Source organism: Ovis canadensis, chromosome 10 (assembly GCF_042477335.2).
Source record: "Ovis canadensis isolate MfBH-ARS-UI-01 breed Bighorn chromosome 10, ARS-UI_OviCan_v2, whole genome shotgun sequence".
Lineage (NCBI taxonomy): Eukaryota > Metazoa > Chordata > Mammalia > Artiodactyla > Bovidae > Ovis > Ovis canadensis.
In genome coordinates this window covers 78,908,331-78,932,702 of record NC_091254.1, presented here as the reverse complement: position 1 = coordinate 78,932,702, position 24,372 = coordinate 78,908,331, and positions in this window count along the sequence as shown.

Genomic DNA, 24,372 nt, shown 5'->3' with positions numbered 1-24,372 from the left:
AGCTATGAATTTAATACCATAAGTAGTGTCTTAGAGCAAGCATTCATGACACTGGGTTTCAGTCCTTGGACTAAAGTAGGCATTGGGTAGGAGATGGCCCAACAGTTTTCTGAAAAAGATTATACTTTAAAATTATATTTTGCACCTTGTGGAGTACACAGAAATGTGGTTATGAAAAAAATTAACTTTATGGTACATATAATTTCAGAGAGCACACAACCACAAAAGAAGGATTTAAATATTTGATAACTAATCAATCATGGTACAGTCTTAGATCAAATAATGTCTCCAGATCTTTGTTTTCCCTTCAATGTGTGAGTGAAGTCACTCAGTCAGGTCTGACTCTTTGTGACCCCATGAACTATAGCCCACCAGGCTCCTCCATCCATGGGATTCTCTAGGCAAGAATACTGGAATGGGTTGCCATTTCCTTCTCCAGGGGAATCTTTCCGACCCAGGGATCGAACCCAGGTCTCCTGCATTGCATGCAGACGCTTTAACCTCTGAGCCACCAGGGAAGCCCTCTTCAATGTGTAGGGTTTTCTAATTATTATCTTGAATGCTTCTTACAGGATAATTTTAATAGAAAGTATGTTGTCTGGTACATAAATATTCAATTTTATTTTCATTTGGATCATTTTGGTTGCAAATGAAAGAAACTAATCTCAGATTAGAAAAAAGAAAACAAGAATCAAATAAAAGTCTAAAAACCAAAACCATAGAACAGGCTAGCATTCATTTAGACTTTAAGAGCAACAGAGATGGCCCTTTCTCAGTGTGCTCATCTCTGAAATGGTCTGATGTTTTCTTGTATGTTTGTTTTAACTTCCCTATTATGGCTTGATTTTCATTTACTTAAAGCTGCCTTTGTCCTTGTTAAAGAGTGAGATGGCTACCTTTTACATCTTTAGACACCAAAGAGCAAATGCTTCTAGCTCTTTCTCCCCAAAATTGACAAATTAGCTTCTTTAATATAACTTAGGTTAGAAGCCAGTATTTAGAGAACTATGATGACTGTCATATCTATAGACAAATCATACATCCAAGGTTCATCCGGCATAATCAGGTCTAAGCCTCTTTCATCATATAATCACTAATAGCACTTCTTACATTCTCAAATATGCTGGAGTTGAACAATAAAATATAAAGTCACTCTACATATTTAACATATGATTGGAAAAAGAGGGCTCTTGGAAAAGAATCCACTAGGGTAGCTTAATATAACAAGCAATTGCTACTCTATTTGATGCTTTAAGTTTTTCTTTTGACTTTTTCTCTCAATTGGAAAGAAAAACCTGTACTTTACTTTGCAGATTCTTTTAATTAACACCCTTCACTTTATCCCACTTTTCACATTACATATGACTTCACAGAGCATGAAAAAGTCAAATGTCAAGGACTAGCATAGCTTCTACTTTAATTAGTAAGTCCCATACAGTTGACTCATTGGAAAAGACTCTGATGCTGGGAGGGGTTGGGGGCAGGAGGAGAAGGGGACGACAGAGGATGAGATGGCTGGATGGCATCACTGACTCGATGGACGTGAGTCAGTGAACTCCGGGAGTTGGTGATGGACAAGGAGGCCTGGCGTGCTGCCATTTATGGAGTCACAAAGAGTCAGACACGACTGAGCGACTGAACTGAATTGATATACCACAGAACCATATCTTTCTAATGATATTGTCATTCCTTAACATAAGTTAGGGCAGGAAAGGAAATCATCTGATATAAATCCTGCTACAGCTTATTGGGCTCAGGCCTAAAGAAAAAACAAATAAAAGATAAAAATTCTTACAAAAAGTATTTGCAAAAGTGAGTATGGAATGAGGCAAAATGTTAACAGCAAATGTCATTTCAAAAGCATTACAATGGCAGACTTGCTTGGCAGTCCTTGGCATTTGGCTGGAATACTGGCTCAAACTCTTTATTCCCTAGCCACAAATCACTTATTCTAACTTCTTCCCCATTTATAATTGCCAGCTCTTTTTCCTGCAAAGGATACAGTAGTTATAGCCCTAAGTGTCTCTGAGTGTCATCAATGCATAGCCAGGCAATGGATGAGCTCTTTAAAAGGGTCAGTAATGACAGTTTATTTAACAATTCTGATGGCTGAAAGTGAAACAATAGGAAGGAGCCATACAAGGAGCCATACAAGGAAGGAGCCATACAAGGAGCCATACAAGGAGCCATACAAGGAAGGAGCTAGCAGATAGATCAAGTTTCTTGTTGGGATGAACTTAACATTGCAGCTGCTCAAGGCTAACCTCTAAAATGTCTAAAGAGTAATTGGATAACGAGGAGTAATTACAGATTAAAATTGCCAGTATCATTCTGCATTTGTGAACATGTCAGCAATTGAAATACATAAAAAGCAGAAATACTGCACAGGCAGCAAATAGACAACCTTTAACCCAAGTTGTAGCTGCTGGGAGAATTTTTTCAGTGGAATACATGAGTACTTTCCAAGTTCACAAACTAAAACCCTGTGGCAGAGTCATATAATTATGTGTAGAAAGTGGGGCTTCAGCCAAGAGTTATTGGTTGTTTTCTGTTGTATCTGGGCCTTGTGAACTGCTGCCTTGGACACAAGTGCTCTGAAAACTTTCTATGACAAATGAAAGGTATCATTTGTGGTTGGTTATAAAATGGTTACAAATCCATTGCATTATTTGGCATCCTCCTTTGCACTGTGACTTCACAGTTTCTCTCATCAAGAGGTAGAGTTGATTGCCAAACCCTTGAATATGTTTTGGCTGGTGAAACATTAAGACAGATGTGTAACATAGCTGATACTGGACACTGCTTGTGCACCACAGCTTTCCCTCTTCCACTGAGCTCAGAAACCTGAGGCTGCCATTGGTACTTCACTGGCAAATATGCTGAAAGATGAGAAGAGAGGTAGAAAAGAATCAGGATGACTACTTCTAACAGCCAGAAAAATGAGGCCATTCTAGCTGACACATCTAGAAACATCTAGAAAGATCAGATGTTGAGCTAAACAGTGCTTGTTGTTTCAAACCAATAGACCTACCAGTGTTTGTTGAATAGCAAAAGCTAACTTTTAGATCATTTCTCATTAAATCATTAACAAACCACGTGTATTTTTCATTATGATGTGGGTTCAACATTTTCAACTCAATCTTTCTTTGCATATTTGAAATTTAGCAATTTTTTTTACCTTTAGATGATACATACATATGTGTGTGTAATGATTGATTCATTATTAAAATTTAATCAGATATTATTTGCATAGCCTTTAGGGCACTATTCAGAAAAAAATTTTTTGTACTAGCAGAATTATCCAGAGTACAAACTGTTTTCTGAGTCTCATAGCATGCAATCAATTATCTAGATTAGAAGCAGGACTTATAAAAACGGTTGCCTAGGTGAGCTTATTCCTGTTCTTATATAGTCAGGAAATAAGTAATCTTTTAGCAGCATATAGCACATAAGAATGTTTTGTTAATGCTGATTAAGTTTTTGTATTATCTTTGTTCCTTTTCTTCTTCTTGGAAATTTAAATGCAAGATTCTTAAGGGAGTAGTATTAGAGATAGATCAGTTAATAAGTTGCTGTGCTTTATCAGATGTTTCCTTTAAATATGCAAGTTTCAATAAAATATTTAACTCCACAATAAATTTTTTAGGGGACAAACGGAGGAAAGTTGAGTTCTATCACTAATGATCTCAGGAACTTGACAATATCAAATATGATTTTCGAAGAGTTGAACTTTAAACTATATGCATTTGGGATCAGAGTAGTAATGTATCAAGCCACTGTACTCCTTAGGATTTACAAACTCAAAGATTTGACTATAACCTAGTGTTAAGATATTATTATAATTAAAAAGAAAATCTCACTTGGAAAAGGGGTTGCTCTTCTATTAAAAAAAAAAAAAAAGGAAACTGGAACTACACAGGGAAATACCAAGCTTGTTTCAGAGGGGCGGGTGCTCCTTGGCCTAAGAACAAAGAGTTTCATTCTAAGGGGGAAATGTGTGGATAAAATGGAGATGGATGTGTGAGGCTAACTTGGCCAGATGTCAGAGAACGTCACACCATTCTTAACACTGCTAGTTTTCAATTCATCTTAAAAGAGCTCCTATATCCAAGTCTTGAAAGATTTCCCATGTAGCATGTACACAGCAAGAGATGTTACTGTCCAAATAGCATGAGTATAATAACTTGAGATGTTTCTTTCTCATTGTAGATAGATGGATAGATATTCTGACTTTGCACTTGCTGCCTGTGAATTTGATGGCTCTCAGTTATCCTCTGAGAGCTGAGGGAATGTTGAGGTTGCAGATCATGTTGTGTCTCTGATCATACATGATTGCCATCTTTGGCTATACTTACTCCCTACAGTAACCCCGCACTGTGGAGACATGACTGGGCTTCTACATCCTACTCTAAGTAACATCCTCATCGTTTGCCTTTGCCCTTTCCCTTCAAACTGTTATAAAAATGAATGAAGAAAATTCTGAACTTGAAATTTAAATATATTTATATATTTATTTATTTTTGTCTGTGCTGGGTTATCATTGCTGTGTGGGCTTTTCTCTAGCTGCAGCAAGAGGGAGCTAGTCTCTAAACGCAGTACACGGGTTTCTCATTGCCGTGGCCTTTTTTGTTATGCAGCATGGACTCTAGGGTGCCCAGGCTTCTGTAGTTGCTGCACATTGGCTCTGTAGCTGAGGCTCCTGGGCTCTACAGCACAGGCTCAATAGTTGCGGTACATGGATTTTAGTTGCTTCAGGGCATGTGGGATCTTCTCTGCTCAGGGGTTGATCCCATGTCCCCTGTGCTGACAGGTAGATTCTTCACTAAGCCACCAAGGAAGCCTTGAACTTGGAATTTTAAAAAACAATTTTGCTATTTATTACAGAAAATCTATCAATATCTACCTGGAGAGACAGTCTGATTCAGAAGTAAGACATAGGAGGTTTTGCATTTTTCAAGGCCTCACAGGTGGTTCTGAAGACTAGTGGTTTATTAAGTATTGAAAAAGTAAATAAGGATTATCCAAAACTTTCTCACAAATGTCTCATTTAAAATTTACAAACTCATCTACATAGACAGGTAAATCCTCTGGAGCTCTTAGAATGTCATGCTAGAAGTCAAGTACTGGCTCCAGGCGAGAGGAGGGTAACTTATGCTGATGTTCTTGGTTTCCTCTGAAGAGTTGCTCTCACAACATGTTTACCAAGAGTTTGTATCTGATGCTGCAAGAGGTTGTATCTCCTGCGAGACATCCTCAGTATAAAAAATGTTAAATTTATCAGGAAGTTGCCTCCTGGTTCCCTCTAGAAGCTGCAATACCAAAACTAGACATCTACTTAAAATAAGAAATAGCTTTCAGGAAGCCTTCAGAGAGAGGTGATCTTTAGGGGCAAAACAATTTTATTGTTATGGTTTGATTTTTTTTTACCTTTGTTCTAATCTAAAAATGCAAGCTTCTACAAATGCAGCTGGAAGTGTTCCTACATCTTTAATATAGTTTCACTTTATTCGGTTTAAGAATCAGAGCTTCTGTCACTTCTGTTAATTCCATTTCGAAAAGACTGTAATCTTAATGAACTTAATTTTTACTATCAAATTATAAAATTTCTCTGATTTGTTAGGTACTGAAGATATTAAAACTGCAGCATATAAAACCAATAGGTACTGGTGTGAAGAAGTAAATAAGTACAGTTCCTTATTATACATACAGGTTTATAACTCAGTAAATATGGGCTCTGCCATCTTGGACTATACCGACTCCCTGCAGTAACCCCACACTATTGAGACATGACTGGGCTTCTACATCCTACTCTAAGTAACATCCTCATAGTCTGCCTTTGCCCCTTCCCTTCAAAATGTAAAAATGAATGAAGATAATTCTGAACCTGGAATTAAAAATATATATATTTATTTATTTGTGGCTGTGCTTGATCATCATTGCTGTGTGGACTTTTGTCTAGCTGCATCAAGAGTGAGCTACTCCCTGGTTGGAGCGCATAGGTTTCTCATTGCCGTGGCATTGCTTGTTGTGGAACATGGTCTCTAACGTGCACTGGCTTTAGTAGTTTCTGCACGTGGGCTCAGTGATTGAGACCCCTGGGTTCTGTAGCACAGTGCTGTGTCCGATGGGCAGACAAGCATGGCAGAGAGGTGCAGGGACTCACAAGATATTAATGTAATTTGCAGAGTGAAGATCTTTGGCTCAGAAGTCAATTGGTGTCCAAATCCTACTTTTTACATCTGTTGCTTGTGTAACATTGAGCAATTTACTTAATCTCATAATATAAATGTTTCTTACTTGTAACCTGGGGATAATAATAATACATACCATTATCCCCTGGTGGCTCAGATGGTAAAGAATCTGCCTGCAATGTGGGAGACCTGGGTTTGATCCCTGGATCAGGAAGATTCCCTCGAGAAGGGAAGGGCTACCCACTCCAGTCTTCTTGCTTGGAGAATTCCACTAACCGAGGCTATAGTCCATGGAATCACAAAGACTTGGATTTGACTGAGTGACTAACAGTTTCTCTTTCACCCTCATAACATTGTTGTGGGAGTAAAATGAGATAATTCCTGGTAAAGCATTTAGCTTGATAAATGGCACAAAGTAACCTCAAAAAAGACTTATTATTGCTACAAAATAAAAAAAAGAAAGAAGAAAGTGAGAATATATTGCAGAGATAAGTGGAAGAAGTTTTCTGTACACCAAGCTGATGCATTTGTACTTTGTAATGAAGGCAAAAATGGTTCTGCATTGCCTTTTTTTTTTTAACTCTAACTTACTTCATATGGGATATTTATTCAAAACAAACAGAAAAATATTCTAGATGCAAAGTTCTACAAATTTTCTAGTCAGTGTCGAGTGACTGTCCTTTAATCAATTTGCAATAAACAAGTCATTCCAAAAACACAGACTCTATTATTAAGAATGGATAAGAGAATACATTCTCTTATCCATATACCTTGAGCACCACTATCGGCATCACAGAAAAAATATTTCTGAGATCCATTTTATTTCTAAAAATCCTCATTTATTCTACCTCAAACACATCAATAAATTAGCATCCGTGCTACAGAATAGAATGGACACAACTTATTAGTCACATGGGATATTGAATTGCAGAAATCTCTTAGAATGAGCTACAAATCAGCAAAGACATATGAAATATGACAAAAATTTAAACAATAAACAGCATTCAGAATTTCTACTGTCTGTCTAACATGAATTGCAGAAGAATGCTTGAGAGACTAGAGTAGAATCATAGAATAAACACAAAGAGTATGTGGATAATTTATTTAGGTATTTCAAAAAGGAGTTTTGTGTATTATTTCTGCATAAATAAGAATGACTGATACATTTATTGGTTCTTTAGAAGATAGTAAATAATCAACTTTAAATATATAAACAAAGATTAGTTAGAACTTGAATTTCACCACATGAACAATTTAACATTCATAATTAAAAGAGTAGCATTAATATAATTTGGAATTCACTTATTTGTCCAAATATTTAATATCCACAGATGTTTTCTTAAAACAAAAATGATGAAAAACAAAGCATCAAAACTGAAAATATTTGGAGATAAGATTGTCACCCAAAATATGAAGCAAAATCACCAGGAAAATTTATAGTCTGTAGAAGATCAGCATTAAAACCATGGCTTATTCATACAACAACATTAACAACTCAGAATATTTAATTATGAAATAGATCATTTCTTTCTTAATAGCAATACTATCTATAAAAAGTAAAATAAGCCTAAGAAAACTACTTAAGACCTATATAAGAGCTAAAAATGTACTGGCAAGTAACAAAAGTATTTAATAAAAATATACCTTCTGTTTATAGAGTAAGAAAGTAACTATTTCAAATATGCTAAATCTCCTTTAAATACATCTGGAGGAAAAACCTGTGAAAGAATAGTTATAAAGCACTGGGGAGAAATGGAGAGTTTGGAAACAGGAAGTGGAGAGGAATACTAGATATGAAGTTTCATTTTAAGCAATCATTACTTATATAGTTTAGTTAAAAATAGATTAAAATTTTCTGAAACTTACCTTAAAAAGTGTTATTTCAAATAAGAGAATATAAATTTAAATTGTGGGCCCAAATATTAAGTATGATTAATGTATAATTTGCAGTAAATAGCCAGAAAAAATTTGAAAGTTCAATAAGGCATTAATGGACTGCAAAGTATTATTTTTATGTTTTTCATTATTATTTTTCTTACTTTCCAAATTATTTCCCATGAGCAGCAAAGCACTCAAAAATGAATATCCATTGAGAATTTACTTTATTCTATGCAACATTAGAAGCACTTTACATGCATATCACATATAATTCTCACAAAAATTCTGTGATATTTATTAGCAATCTTCATATATAGATGAGAGTGCAGTTTTAAAAAGTCAAATGACTTCCATTATTTACAGACAATATCAAGTCTAGATTTGAACTCCATATAAGTTACTTTTAAAAGCTACTATACTTTTATAAGCAGATGAAAGTTTTAAAGCAAACAACACAAAATCTTTGTGGCAATACTATGGAGGATGATAAGGTAGAATCTAGGTTCTCTGTTAGGAAAATATTACAGTTTTCCAGGTGAGAGATGAAAGATTGAGCTAGAGCAGTGGTAGCCAATATGAAGCTAAATTTAAGAGCTATTTAGGGTGGTAGATAAATGGAAGTGTTATCATTGTAGGTACTGCTTATTTACTGTTCAACAGGAATCCCTTGACATTTCCACAAATCACCAGAATAAGATAGAAATAGCCTCATGAAATGATACACAAGTAAAACTTTATAAACTTCAATGACTTTTTAATATCATAGGGTACAATAGAACAAATACAGATTTTTGTTTTGTCTTTGTATGTGACTGGGAGAGCAAACTCCTTTTCAGTTTCTGTACTTATATAATTTGGACTGGTACTGGAAATTTAAAATTTTCTTTTGCTTGAGTGAAGATATCAGATACTTGCTTGAAAACCAAAGCTATTGGCAAGTAACTGGTTATTTTTGCTGTCTCTATTTCTATCTCTCTACCCTTTACACACACACATACATAGATCATATCCTATTCCTATGATATACATAGTGTATTTAAAAAAAATAATAAATTTTCTTAAGGCAGGCTCTTAAGACCTTTTTCTAAAACAGACCAAGTGTCAAACTAAATTGGTGTTATTAGAAAATCAAAGAGATTTTATTTTAAAATTTTATTTAGAATATTCAATTAAAAATATAATGTATTGATGTGGATTAGCTGTAAAAACACCATAACTCTTGGCTTAAGATCTGTTTTTTTTTTTTTGTTTGGTAAAAATACATTGTTCTCTGGCATATTCTATGCTTTGTGAGGGCAGATACTTTATCACACTACATTATTCCCTAGCATTTAATAGAAAACTTAGCAGATGGTTTGTGAGCATTCACTTTTTAAAAAATATGTTAGATTAATGAACATCATGTTTTAAAATTCATTTCAGTAATGAACATTGTATTTTTGAGAATGGGAGAGTAGAGAGAAAAGTAAGAGGAAAGAAGGAAGATGTAAATAGAAGAGGAGTGAAGGAAGAAGGAAAAGGACGAGAGAGGTAGGGGAGAAAGATTAATAGGGAGAGAAAGAATGTAAGGGGAAAAGTAGAAATGGTTGAAATAAGGAAGAAGAGAGGGGAAGGAACAAGAAATTAACAAGGGACAGGAGGAGAAAGACAGAAAGAATGCCAAGATGGAATGGAGAATAATGCTAAGAAACCAATGGTCAATTCAGTAACCTTCTAGGTGACCAAGTATATAATTCAGCTTTCCAAAAATGGAAATAAAATACCTCATTTTACAAACTTGTAAATGAAACAAACGAAAAACACATGGAAATAAAATGTCTTACCCAAACTGACTCAAAACTAGATATTGCCATAGTGATACTTAGGCCATGTTTGCTTTTTAATCTTCTTACCATTGGACTCTGAAAGAGAATCTCAGGAGACATGGACAATCTTCAGCTTGGAACACTATGTGATCACTGAATCATTTTCTAAGAATCGTCCTTCATTAAGAAAATAATAGTTAGTGCCTACTCTGGGCCAACCTCTGTCTATGTTAGGAGAGTAAAAATGGAAATTTGCTATGGTAAGATTTTCATACTATGTGTGAAGCTACATAGTATCATTTAAATGTAAATCATGATAAAAGTGGATTCTTTTAATTCTAAAGAGTAGAATTCTAAACCAGTAGAATATCAACCACTCCAGTAATCTTGCCTGGAAAATTCCCTAGATGGAGAAGCCTAGTAGGCTACAGTCCATGGGATCTCAAAGAATCAGACACGACTGAGCAACTTTACTGGTTCACTAGAATACCAAAACAAAAGAAGATAGGGAATGGAAAACATATGGCAAGATGAAAGACTAAAACCTAACTGTATCAATAATCACACAAAATGTTAATCTTCTAATTACTTCAATTAAATAAAAGTCTTGACCCAGCTATATGCTACCTACTGGAATTATGTTTTAAATATAAATACAAGAATTTTAAAAAGAATTTAAGACCATGCTATTATAAGTTTAAGAAAAGAAGTGACTATATTAATTCTGTTAAGGTTTCTGAGCAAAGGATATTATTGGGAACAACAGGGTCATTTCAGAAAAATAAAGGAGTGAATTTATTAGGAGGATCCCCAATTATAATTTTTATATACTTACCTAATAACTGATATACTATATATATATATATATATATATATATATATATATAGCAAAAACTGAAAAAAAGGAAAAAAGGAAAGAGACAAATCTAGCATTGCAGTCAGAAGATCCAGCACTCATTATTTAATTAGTAGGCCAAGTAGACAAATAAGAATACAGAAGATTTTAACAACACTGTCGATCTATAAAAACTAATTATTTATAGAATACTCCACCTGATAACAACCAAATGTACATTCTTTGTAAAGCAGAAATGGAACATTTATCAAGAGATGAATATTCCAGGACAGAAACAAGTGTCAATAAATTTTAAAGGTTTTGAGCCCAAGCATGTTTTCTGGTTACAATAGAATCAAATTAGAAATCAATCAGAGAAAGAACTCTGGAGAAATCCTGATGTATTGGAAACTAAATAACACATGCATAGATAACCAGATTAAAGAACCCATTAAAAAGGGAATTAAAAAGTATCATAAATGAATAAAAATGAAAACACAGTGTATAGGAATTTATGGAGTGTTCTACAGCAATATTTAAGCAGAAATTTGTAACACTAAGTATTTACATTACAAAAGGAGAAAATTCTTGAATTATGACCTCACCTTAAGACACTAGCTTAAAGAGGGCATTAAACACAAAGTAAGCAGGAGAAACAGAATAATAATGATTAAAGAAGAAATTAATAGTTAGAAAACACAAAATGGAAATTCTGAAATATATTTAGTGTCCTGTAATCTCTGATTTGAGAGATTTTTTTAAAAAAATGAAAGTAGATTCAGCAGCCTCATTATTCAGTATGAGGACTTCCTCTTAATTCCCCAATTTTATTTATTTATTTTTTATTTTTACTTTTTTAAAAAAAAATATTTTTACTTCATTTTACTTTACAACACTGTATTGGTTTTGCCATACATTGACATGAATCCACCACGGGTGCACATGCATTCCCAAACATGAACCCCCCTCCCACCTCCCTAATTCCCCAATTTTATAATGGCACCACATTTACCCACAACATTGACACCTAAGGTATTTGAGTCTAAAAACAGTCTTGTTTAATTTCTCTAAAAACTATATTCCAGGTATCCTGTTGGCAATGGTGCATGCATAGATGTCTTTAAACAACTTAAAAACTATTTTTTTCACATTCTGCCTTTTAGCTACCTGCTATAGTAGCTGTGCAACCAATTCCAGAAAACTTATGAGTTCTTTAGGTTTAACTGCTTGACTTCTCTATGTTCTTTTTTGGTTTTGTTTTTGTTTTGTTTTTGTTTTGTTTTTGCTTTTTTTCCCATGGACTGGTAGGTTTTAAATTTCCTGATCCACAAATCACCTACCCCTCTTCTGTTTGATTTTTTAACATTTTTTCAGAGTCTCTTAGTTTCATGAAATATGGAATATATAATTCATCTCTTTACACTCATAATTATTTGGGTAGTTTTGTGGTGGTTTTCCATTGTCCTGATAAGCCACTTTGTATAACTTTCCCAATTTCACCTATGGTTTTAGTTTAAAATGTTCTTCTTGTGTGTGTGTGTGTGTATGTGTACGTGTGTGTGTGCGCGCACACTCAGTGGTGTTCAACTCTTTGCAACCCCATGGACTATAGTCTACCAGGCTTCTCTATCCATCGAATTTTCCAGGCAAAAATACTGGAGCAAAATTATCATTTCCTACTCCAGGAGAGCTCCTTGACCCAGGGACCGAATCCGTGTCTCTTGTGTCTCCTGCATTTGCTGGCGATTCTTTACCACTGTGCCATTAGTTTCATTTAATTCAAAACTGTTCACCAATCCTTCCTTGTCCCTCTCAACATAACTGTTTATCTGTTGGTTTATTGTTTATTTATTATTTGCTTGTTGAAGACTATGATAGCCAGTTGTTTTGTAGAATGTTACTTTGGGTTTTCTAATGTTTCTTCATAATTAGATTCATGTTATTTAGCAAGAATACCACATAAGGGAAGCTGTGTCCTTTTAGGTGTATCACAGCCCATGGAGTGTATGAGTGCATGCTAAGTCAGTTTGTTGATGTCAATTTCATTATTACTGATATAAACATATACACTTTGATCTCTTGATTGAAGTAGTGTCTGAACTTCTCCAGATTTCATTGACACCTTGACAAGGAAATAATGTTAACTATGCAATTATTCTGTGTCCACAAAAATTTCATCCACTGTGTTTTCTTTTCTTACTTTCTTTTTTTTTTTTTTGTAAGTTATGTTTCACTTGGGGCAAAATGAGGGCTGCAGCCTGAGAAACAGGACCTCAGAGAGCTCTGAGAGACTGCTCCGAAGAGGCAGTGAGGGAAGGTCCATACATAAGATTTTGATGAAGGGGGAGTTCAGTGCAATCAAAGCACTTAGTTTATAAAAGTTTTCTGCTATGTTTTCTGTTTTTCATGCAGATGTCATCATGAAGGGATTTAGTACTTTTCTAGATATGAAGAGATGCAAGTATTGGGATCATGAAATTAGTTCCTGAAAATATCTACCTATCTAAAGACCTGTCCAACAGTTTCCCTGGAGCACAGAGTGCCTCACTCTCCACCCTGATTCCCCTCAGTGGGTGTTGAAAGTCAGCAGCTGCAGCAGCACAGGATTCAATCTCGCAGAGGCAGATTGCAAATACCCTTTTTGTTGTTGTTCAGTCGCTGCAAATGCTCTTGACAAGTGCCAATTTGTACTTGACAGAGCCACCCACTGGTTTTGTATTCATTGTCATTTGCCTTAGTTAACTACTGGAATTATTGTTGTAAATTTTTTATTTACTAACTTTATCATTTCTTCAACACCTATTAATTGCCATTTGCTGTATGTGTGTATGTGTTGTATGTGTGTATACATACATACATATGTCTAATATGTATGTATGTCATTGGGAAATCAGAGAGTTTAACGTTACTCAGTGTATTATGATCCATTATTGTCATTATTCACTTTAATTCTCTAAAGTGTTACAAGGCTCCAAAGAATAGCAAGGAGAGATAAGAAAACCTTCCTCAATGATCAATGCAAAGAAATAGAGGAAAGCAACAGAATGGGAAAGACGAGAGATCTCTTCAAGAAAATTAGAGATACCAAGGGAACATTTCATGCAAAGATGGGCTCGATAAAGGACAGAAATGGTATGGACATAACAGAAGCACAAGATATTAAGAAGAGGTGGCAAGAATACACAGGAGAACTATACAAAAAAGATCTTCATGACCCAGATAATCATGATGCTGTGATCACTCACCTAGAGCCAGACATCCTGGAATGTGAAGTCAAGAGGGCCTTAGAAAGCATCACTACGAACAAAGCTAGTGGAGGTGATGGAATTCCAGTTGAGCTATTTCAAATCCTGAAAGGTGATGCTGTGAAAGTGCTGCACTCAATATGTCAGCAAATTTGGAAAACTCAGCAGGGGTAACGGGACTGGAAAAGGTCAGTTTTCATTCCAATCCCAAAGAAAGGCAAAGCCAAAGAATGCTTAAACAAACTACCACATGATTGCACTCATCTCACACCTTGGTAAAGTAATGCTCAAAATTCTCCAAGCCAGGATTCAGCAATGCGTGAACTGTGAAATTCCTGATGTTCAAGCTGGTTTTAGAAAAGGCAGAGGAATCAGAGATCAAATTGCCAACATCTGCTGGATCATCGAAAAAGCAAGAGAGTTCCAGAAAAACATCTATTTCTGCTTTATTGACTATGCCAAAGCCTTTGACTGTGTGGATCACAATAAAGTGTGAAAAATTCTGAAAGAGATAGGAATACCAGACCACCTGACCTGCCTCTTGAGAAACCTATATGCAGGTCAGGAAGCAACAGTTAGAACTGGAACAACAGACTGGTTCCAAATAGGAAAAGGAGTACATTAAGGCTGTATATTGTCACCCGCTTATTTAACTTATATGCAAAGTACATCATGAGAAATGCTGGACTGGAAGAAGCACAAGCTGGAATCAAAATTGCCAGGAAAAATCTCAATAACCTCATATATGCAGATAACACCACCCTTACGGCAAAAAGTGAAGAGGAACTAAAAAGCCTCTTGATGAAAGTGAAAGAGGAGAGTGAAAAAGTTGGCTTAAAGCTCAACATTCAGAAAACGAAGATCATGGCTTCTGGTCCCATCACTTCATGGGAAATAAATAGATGGGAAAACAGTGGAAACAGTGTCAGACTTTATTTTGGGGGGCTCCAAAATCACTGCCAATGGTGACTGCAGTCATGAAATTAAAAAACGCTTACACCTTGGAAGGAAAGTTATGACCAACCTATACATCATATTAAATAGCTAAAAATTTATGTTCATATATGTGGGAGACCTGGGTTCAATCCTTGGGTCGGGAAGATCCCCTGGAGAAGGAAATGGCAACCCACTCTAGTACTCTTGCCTGGAAAATTCCATGGACGGAGGATCCTGGTAGGATACAGTCCATGAGATCGCGAAGAGTTGCACACGACTGAGTGACTTCACCTGATGTAGATGTATATGTGTATGAGAACATTAAAAGCGAGGAGTTTCTACTGATACCCTTAAATTTTTCATTCAGTAGTCCAAGGTTCTCTCTGTCTTCCCCATCTATCCTTCTGCCTTTCTCTTCTCACCCTGCTTAGAAACCTGTCTTTTAACATCATTTATTCATTTCCTAGTTCTATGATACTCACAAAATGCAGAATTGCTGAACCAATGCAACTACAAAAAATGAAACTTCTAATTAGATTTCAAGATTTATTTGTAGTTGTATTTATCTTTATCCTGACAGTGCATAATCACTTATTGGTCCTATGTTCAAAACCTACTTCAATTATTATCTCTTTTTTCTTCTGTCCCATTATAGTATTCACTTGAATTATGGGTAAGTTCCTTTGATTCTGGTTTTTTTTTCAGAATATAAACTTTATGCCTGATAATTCTTGTTCAGTATAAAGCATTTGGATGATCATTACTTAACATATACTTTTAAATGATACGTTTATATACAAGTGTATATTTCATTATTTCAAAATATATTTATATAAAGTTTAGAGTTTAGATAATATTAGCACAGTCAAATACAACAACAACAAAAAATAGTACATCTTTCTAAGCTCAATTTTCATAGTTCTCTGAGATGAATTAAGCATACAGTGATGCCTGTATAATTTTGAATAGCTTTGAAAAAGACCCTGGGGTCAAGCAGTAAATAAGGATGACAGAGGGTGGACATGGGGGGCCAGGCAGGCATATACAGACTCCGTAGATGCAATTTACAGATGGACAGGGTCCTCCTCCTTCTTAACTCTTTGACCTTCCTGACATCTCCTGCTTCAGACCCCTTCCCCACCAGGCTAGGCTCCACACTGGAGGACCCATGCCCCCTTTTTTGTCTTCTGTGAATAAGGCAGGACCTATGGAATGAACAGACACTTTTGAGGACCTTCAAACAACCATACCCGCTCTTCACCCCGAGCCCAGAACCTTATCCTGCCACCCCATCCCCTGCAGTCCCCACCTATTCTCTGGGCCTTTTCCAGTGCTTTGGCTGGGAATTCTGTACTCAGCTCTTAGTCTAAACAAATAAATCAGAAGTTAAAACATTTTTAAAGTGACTTTTTTTTTTATTAGAGTATTTGGATCCCCCTTATCTAGCTAGACTCTTTAAAATTTTACGTTGAAGACAGTCTTAATTTGATAATCTGTTGCTTTTTGATTTTAGCACAGGTTTCGGGAAAAAAAATAAGTTTTGCATGTATTAAATTGATTTTTTTGCAATATTCCAATATTCTGACGTGTAAGTTAAGATAAAGTGCTTCCTTATAGCTGAATAAGAACAGATGCATGTAATGAATATAACAAAATAGAGAAGCAGATGGTATACCACATCTATAACATCTTAATTCATCCCTTTTTAGGTTATACAATTACCACAGCAAATGTATTATATTTAACTGATTTTCTTAGAATCTGCAGGTTCCCTAGGGAAAGAAAATGGCTTTTTAAAAGTGCTGCAAATGTATCATATACACAGTGTTTTTTTATTACTGTTGTTGGGATCTATTAACTTTCCAAATTAAAAATTTAAAAAAAAACACATATCCACATTATATTTTTCTAATTTCCACAAGGCAATGTAGTTGATCTTCTACTAATCAATGTAAGTGCTAAATAAAATAAGTTTCATGGGAAAATATTTTTCTATTTCACACCAAAGAGGATACACACACACACACACACACACACATATATATATACTTATCATCCCCAAAAGGAACATATGTAAATTCATTTGCTTTTCTGTGATCTACTTTTATAAACATATTTTAAATGTATTCATTTTATCATTTATTCTGTGTCCAGAGCACTTTGTTGCATACATTTGAAGAGCAAATTTCAATAAGAAAAAGTTAAAGAATTAAAGCAATTATATAAAAGTTAAAGATGGCTGAAATCCTCTCAGGCTATTGAAGATCAAGAAGGGTTTAGTCTTGGATTATCCAGATTGATAAAATTGACTAAATAATTCCTTAATTCTCCATTTGATTGTTATTGTGTGATTACAGACTTAAATTAAATCAATGTTCATGACAAGTCTGGACAATTGGGGTTACAAAATCCTCTTTTCTTCTGTACACATCTTGTCTGATACTTTTCAATTTCTCTAGCTCCCAATTATGAATAGATGGATAATTTCATAATACAGTATAATAACAACATTCTTATACAATATAAACTATTTGCAACCTTGGCAACACCTAAATTAATTTCAACTTTTCATCTAGTTCATTGTCACGTTAGTGTCTAACTTATAGCATCATCATTTAAGTCATCAAGCAAAAGTTACTTTTATAAAATTAACCTTCTGGTGTTTAAATTTAAAGCATATATTAGGTGGTCTCATGATAATAGAATCTCACTGTGATCAATATTGTGAAAATATGATCTTTGCAACTACTGTATATACCTTATTTTTAAGTCTATATATGTAATTTCAGAATTCTTATTGTAAGTAGATGAATCTATATAAGTAATATGTATGTATATGAACACATGAGAATATAAGTAGAGCATATCAGTAGGTGAACATATTAGAAAATATCTGTCAGTACAATCCATTCCTGAAAATATTTTGGATTGGGTTCTTAATAAAAGAAAATAAAATAATAAAAGATAAAATAAACCAATAATAAATAGACAAACTAAAAATCAATTAAATAACTAATAAATAGAATAAAGGGAAATATAAATAAAATAAAAATAAAAGAAATTGAGTATGAGATACTTTTGTAGATTTATAGACATAAAAAGAAATTCCAATTATAAAATAATATGTTTTTGAGGCAAGGCTACATCCAAGAGTATGAAATTTAATCTTGGAAATTTTTTTATTGTTAGACTTATTGCTTGGGAAGTATTTTAAGTGTTTTGATCATTTTAGTTAAAGTTTACCACAAGAATGCAAAGTATGATAAGCACGGAGAGAGAAGGCTGATGAGCCAGATTAAAAAGCAGTCAAACCAATAATTAAATTATCTGCCTTACATTGTCTCTTTTAGTATGAGTATTTCTTCAAATGTTCACTTCAGAATGTTAATAGCTTTCCTACTACAGTGGCACTTGCAATTACAGATAAGGTAGGCAAACATATTTGTACTTTAGTAGGGTCTTTAGCCAGAAAATAATGTTGTGCTAATATCATTTTATTTAAGAATATAGGGTATCATTAGCTTGGTATTCATTTTAAAGTATAAAGTGATTATTTAATCATGACAACTTAGCATACGAAACAATTATAGAGTCATCCAGCAAGCCAGTCTTTTTCATGTTTGTATAATGCTTTCCTAAATTAAAAATATAATGGGGCTTGAAACATAATTCAGATAATACAAGGCAAATCACACACACACAACTAAAGAAGCAATACTATTTGTGGGTAAAGAATTTTCACTTAAAAAATTACAGGCTATAATTATATTTATAGAAATAATGCCTCCTATGCCTTCTGCATTGAAGGCAGAGTTGAAAATTAAGGCAGGCGAAATGAATTTCTCTGAAATATGAAAAGACACATGTGAATACATGATTTAATCATGCAAATTTAAATCAAATTATGTTTTGTTTTGTGAATTAAATAGGGCCAGGGATTATGCTGGTACTCTGATATATATTATCTAATTAAATGGGGGAGTTCAGTCAACACCGAATGCAACACAGAATGCAAATAATCATAACAGTGGGAAAGAATATAATGATATGTATTTACTCATCAAATATTTATTCCACACCCGCCCCCCCCACAGGTGCAAGGCACAGAGCTCCATACTATGTACGTTATAGTTAGATTCCAAGATAATTAAAATGAAAGCCTGTCACTAGAAACAAATTGTGACAAAAATGAAGAACATGTGAAGTGCTTTGGGAAAACAGAGAAGATGATTATAATTAAGAATCAAAAAGGGTAAAGTCAGAGGGAAAACAAGCAGAAAAACCTATATTAAGTTGACAGCATTTTTCTGCATCTTTGCAGATAGGAAACATGGCATACGTAAGTGAAGATAAAGGAGAAATGGGAATACACACCCCCAAAATAAAAAATAAGGAATTTAGGCTACAGAGGTAAAAACACATGAAGTTTGTAAATGAAAGGAATGTGTTTCATATTTTCTATTATTATTTAGTAAAGTTTGTTTTTTAAAGTGTAGGACTTTCCAAAAACTCAAAACTATTACTTGGGATTAAAATTTTCAAGGTGAGTAAAAGCTTTAATTAAATTTCTGTCTTGGACACATGCTATTTATTTTCACCAGGAATAACCCTTAACCCTTCTTCTGGTTAAACAAGACACAAGCCAGGGCTTCAGGAGTATGTGGCCTGTGCAATAGCACTTTTAACAAGGGTCCCTGAAATTTCATTTTGCACTGGCCTCCCAAAATTGTGCAGCTCTTCCAGACAGCACACTTAACTATTGAGGGAAAACATACAGCTCCTCTCTGTTGAGTGGGTCCTGACTTACTTGGGACTGTTAGCAGAATCATATTCCCCTAGAAGTAGAGATTCAGCCTGATGATCAGGCTGTCAAAGTCAGACCTAAGCTGCCTTCTTTTTAAAAAAACAAAAACAAAGAACTCTTTAGTGTTCTGAGATTTCTAAGGTTTCTTTTCTCCACTGAATGGGAAGCTACAGGCGTTAGCTAGATCTGGAACTAAGTATTGGGGCCAGAAAAAGCCCATGTGAGATGCAAGCCCACACAAAAAGGGTAGACCTGAGCCTAGTGTACAACCCCAGTTCCTGAAGCACCATTTGCGATCTTAGAATGCACTGCATGTGAAGCCTGCCCCATGACTGAACATTTGAAATTGAGACAGTGAATTCCCCAGCTGGCTTCAGCCACATTTGAGTCATTTCATTAACCCTTGAAGTAGAAAGCATCCATATAAAAATGTGTTCAACAGAAGCACGATAGAGAAGCTTCTTTTTTTCTTAGTTTGTTTTTGCAAAATCTACCCTATAAATATTACGATTGTGGTCACTCAAATTATAATTCCGATTATTCCAGTGATAAAAATGCAATGTATAAAGGGACTACTAAAGTTGAAGTAGTTTCTGTCATTTCACTTTAAAACATCTTTTTTTAAATGTTTTCATCATCTGTGTGCTTTCTCCCTTACAAAATACATTTATTATGTCCCTGCCAGGTGGACGGTGATTTATTAGGAGACCATCTATAAGTGTGATACTCTACTAGTTTGGGTGCCCATTCAATGACTGTCTTTACTATATTAAATATAACTGATTTCTTGATTAATGTCATGTAAAGGTAAAAGAAAAAAAAAGCATTACTACAATAGAGGGATACATCCATCACTTTTTTAGCATAAGATGTCTGTCATTCTTGAAAGGAAGTTGTTTGTTTTTTTTTTACTTCCATGTCATGCTAATATTTATCTTATTCTATTTATTTTTTCACCGGTTTTACAAATACAGCTAGGCAAAATTGGCCTATACAAAAATTTAACTAGGCTATGAACCTGAAAGCGGAAATTATGTGCAATTCACATATTTTCAAATCTATTGCTGTATGAAGTTTTTCAGATCTTAAAGTGCCATTGATTATAAGATGCACCATTATTTATAGGGGCTTCCCTGATAGCACAGATGGTAAAGAATCTGCCTGCAATGAAGAAGACCCAGGTTCGATCCCTGAGATGGGAGGATCCCCTGGAGGAGGAAATGGGAACAGACTCCAGTATTTTGCCTGGGAAACCCCATGGACAGAGGAGCCTGGTGGGCTGCAGTCCAGGGAGTTGTCAAGAATTGGACACAACTGAGTGACTAACACACGTTATTTTATATAACACTAAGAAATGAAAAAAAGTGCTGCTGAGTAAAACTGAATGAATCACTTGTAAGTAAAGTTGCTCAGTCGTGTCCCACCCTTTGCAAATCCGTGGGCTGTAGCCTACCATGCTCTTCCATCCATGGGATTTTCCAGGTAAGAGTACTGGAATGGGTTACCATTTGCTTCTCCAGAGGATCTTCCCCACCCAAGGGTGGAACCTGGGTCTCCAGCACTGTAGGCAGCCGCTTTACTGTCTGAGCTACCAGGGAAATCACTTGTAAGACTCATTAAATAGGAAAACTATACACAGAGGAGCCAAGGAAATATCATTAAAATGGCAAATTGTTATTCCCAATAGCAATATGTAAGGGACCAGTTTCTCTTTGCTTGACTCAGTACCACATGTTGACTGACTTTAATTTTTGCTCTATTTACATTGTTCTCCTTACTGATGAATTAGAGCATATTTTCATGTATTTATTATTACTTATGTTTCTACCCTATGTGTTGCTCATTATCTTTTGCATATTTTTATTGACATGTTTTTTCTCTTGTTTTTGGAATTTATTTTTTTTTATTTACACATGTTGTAATCATTGTTGTCCAGTTTTTAGCTGAACCATTCAACCTGTCCTGAGGAACCTAAATTCTTTTTCCTAAGACTTTATTTTCTTAGAGATAGGTTTAAGTTCACAACAAAATTGAGAGGAAAATACAGAGATTTCTTATATACCACATGTCCCCATATAGGCATAGCCTCTCCCGTTAGCAACGCCACTTACCACTCAATCACAATTTTTTTTTTTTAACCAAGGATGATTTACATTGACAGGTAATCACAACTCCATAATTTACCTTAGGGGGTGCACTCTTAGTGTTACATTTAGATCTGTTCCATTTTGATTTAATTTTGTGGAGGGTGTAAAGGCTGTGTCTAGATTCATGTTTTAGCATGTTGATACCCAGTTGATCAGCATCATTTGTTGAAGAAACTGTTACTGACTTGTTACATTTCCTTTGATCCTTTGTTGAAGATGTTGATATTATATATATATATATATATATATTCACATATGTAATTATTTTTCTAAGGTAATATTGGTTTCATGTGTACAACATTAGATTTCTACTTCTGTGTATACTACATCATGTTCACCATCAAAAATGTATTTTCTGTGTGTCACCCTACAGTTGACCTCATCTAAGCATTTCTCTCCCTCCCTACCACTTACCCCTCTTGTTAACCACTTCTCTGTTCTCTGTATCCATGTGTTTGTTTTTGTCTGGCTTGTTCATTTGTTTGTTTTTCATAACCTGCATATGAATGAAATTACAAGGTGTTTGTCTTTCTCATCTGACTTATTTCACTTAGGATGATACTGTCAAGGTCCATCCATGATGTCACAGATAGCAAGATTTCATTTTTTTTTAATGGATGAGTAGAATTACATGGTATATAATTATCACATCTTTATCCATTTATTCATTGATCTGTATGTAGGTACACCAGCTTTTCATACTTGTCTATGGTAAATAATGTTACAATAAATATAGGGGTGCATAGTTTTTTTAATTAGTGATTTCATATTTTTGGACAGATATCTAGAAGTGAAAGTGCTGGATCATATGGTAGTTGTATTCTTAATTTAAAAAAAAAAATTCCCATACTGTTTTTCAATGTGGCTTTACCAATCCATATTTTTATGGTTTCAGGTCTTACCTTCAAGTCTTTAATCCATTTTGAGTTTAGAATATGGTATAAGATGGTGGTCTAATTTTTTTTATTTGTATTTTTTTGGCATATTTTTGTCCAGTTTTCTCAACACTATATTGAAGAGATTATTCTTTCTCCATTGTATGTTCTTTGCTTCTTTGTCATAAATTAATTGTTCATATAGGTGTGCGTTTATTTGGAGATTCTTAATTCTGTTCTATTGACCTATGTATCTGTTTATCTGTCAGTACCATGCTGTTTTGGTTACTTCAGCTATGTAATACAGTTTGATAGCAGGAAATGTGAGTCCTCCAGCTTTGTCCTTTTATTTCAGGATTATTTTGGATGTTCAGAGACTTTTGTGGTTTTTCATGTATTGTAAATTTTAGATTTTTTTCTATTTCTGTGAAAAATGTCATTGAGATTTTAATAGGGATTTCATTCAGTCTGTAAACTGCTTTAGATAAGATGGATATTTTAACAATATTAATTCTTCCAATTCATAAGTTGGGATAACTTAACATATATTTGTGTTTTCTTCAATTTACTTCAACGGTGTCATAGTTTTCATTGTACAAGTTTTTCACCATCATGGTTATATTTATTCCTAGCTTATTTTATTCTTTTTTTGGGTGTGTGCTTTTAAATGGGATTGTTTTCTTAATTTCTCTTTCTGCTAATTTATTGTTAGCATATAAAATGCAACTGATTTTTTTTAAAGTTTTTTTAAATTTTTTCAATCATGAAAGTATGATAACTCATTTATAGGAGACACGGAAAATACAGAACAAAGTTACATATAGTTCCACTATATATTACAACTATTTTGTAAGTAGTTATATTAAGATTTTTTTGTTGGGAGTTTCAATATCAAACTCTCAAAAATTAGTTGAATGAATAGACAAAAGTACAAGTGTATAGTAGACCTAAAAAGCACTATGAACCATTTCGACATAACAAAATTTATACAACTTTCACACAACGTTAGGATACAAATTCTATTCAAGTTCCCATAGGCTATAAACCAGGAGACACTGGAACATATCCAAGGATATTAAAACAAGGAAAATGCAACTGATTTTTAAGTTGAATTTGTACCTTCAACTTGACTGTATCTGTTATTATATCTAATAGTGTTTGGGTTGAGTCTTTGGTGGTGGTTTAGTTGCTAAGTTGTGTCTGACTCTTGTGGACCCTATGGACTGTAGCCCACCAGGTTCCTCTGTCCATGGGATTTTCCATGCAAAAATACTGGAGTGGGTTACCATTTCCTTCGAGTCTTTAGGTTGCCTATATATAAAAGTATATTACCCACAAATGGTGGCAGTTTTACTTTTGCCTTTCCAATTTGGATTGTGTTTCAGGTCTTTCCCCTAGATTTTTGTTTTGTGTTTACCATTGCATATGTATAAAACATTTTTTTAATATAATAGTTTTTTCTGTTGATAGCATCTTATCTTCATTTGACTATATGGATTTTTGTTTTCTTTTTCCTCTTCCTGTTTGTGTTTTGGTGTTTCAAATTATCTTTTCTTATGTTATGAATTTGTTACAGAATTGAAGGAGCTGTAGTTAATTTTACTGCTTCCCTGCTTTTAACCTTTATATTATAATAAAGTGTTTAAAAGTCTATCT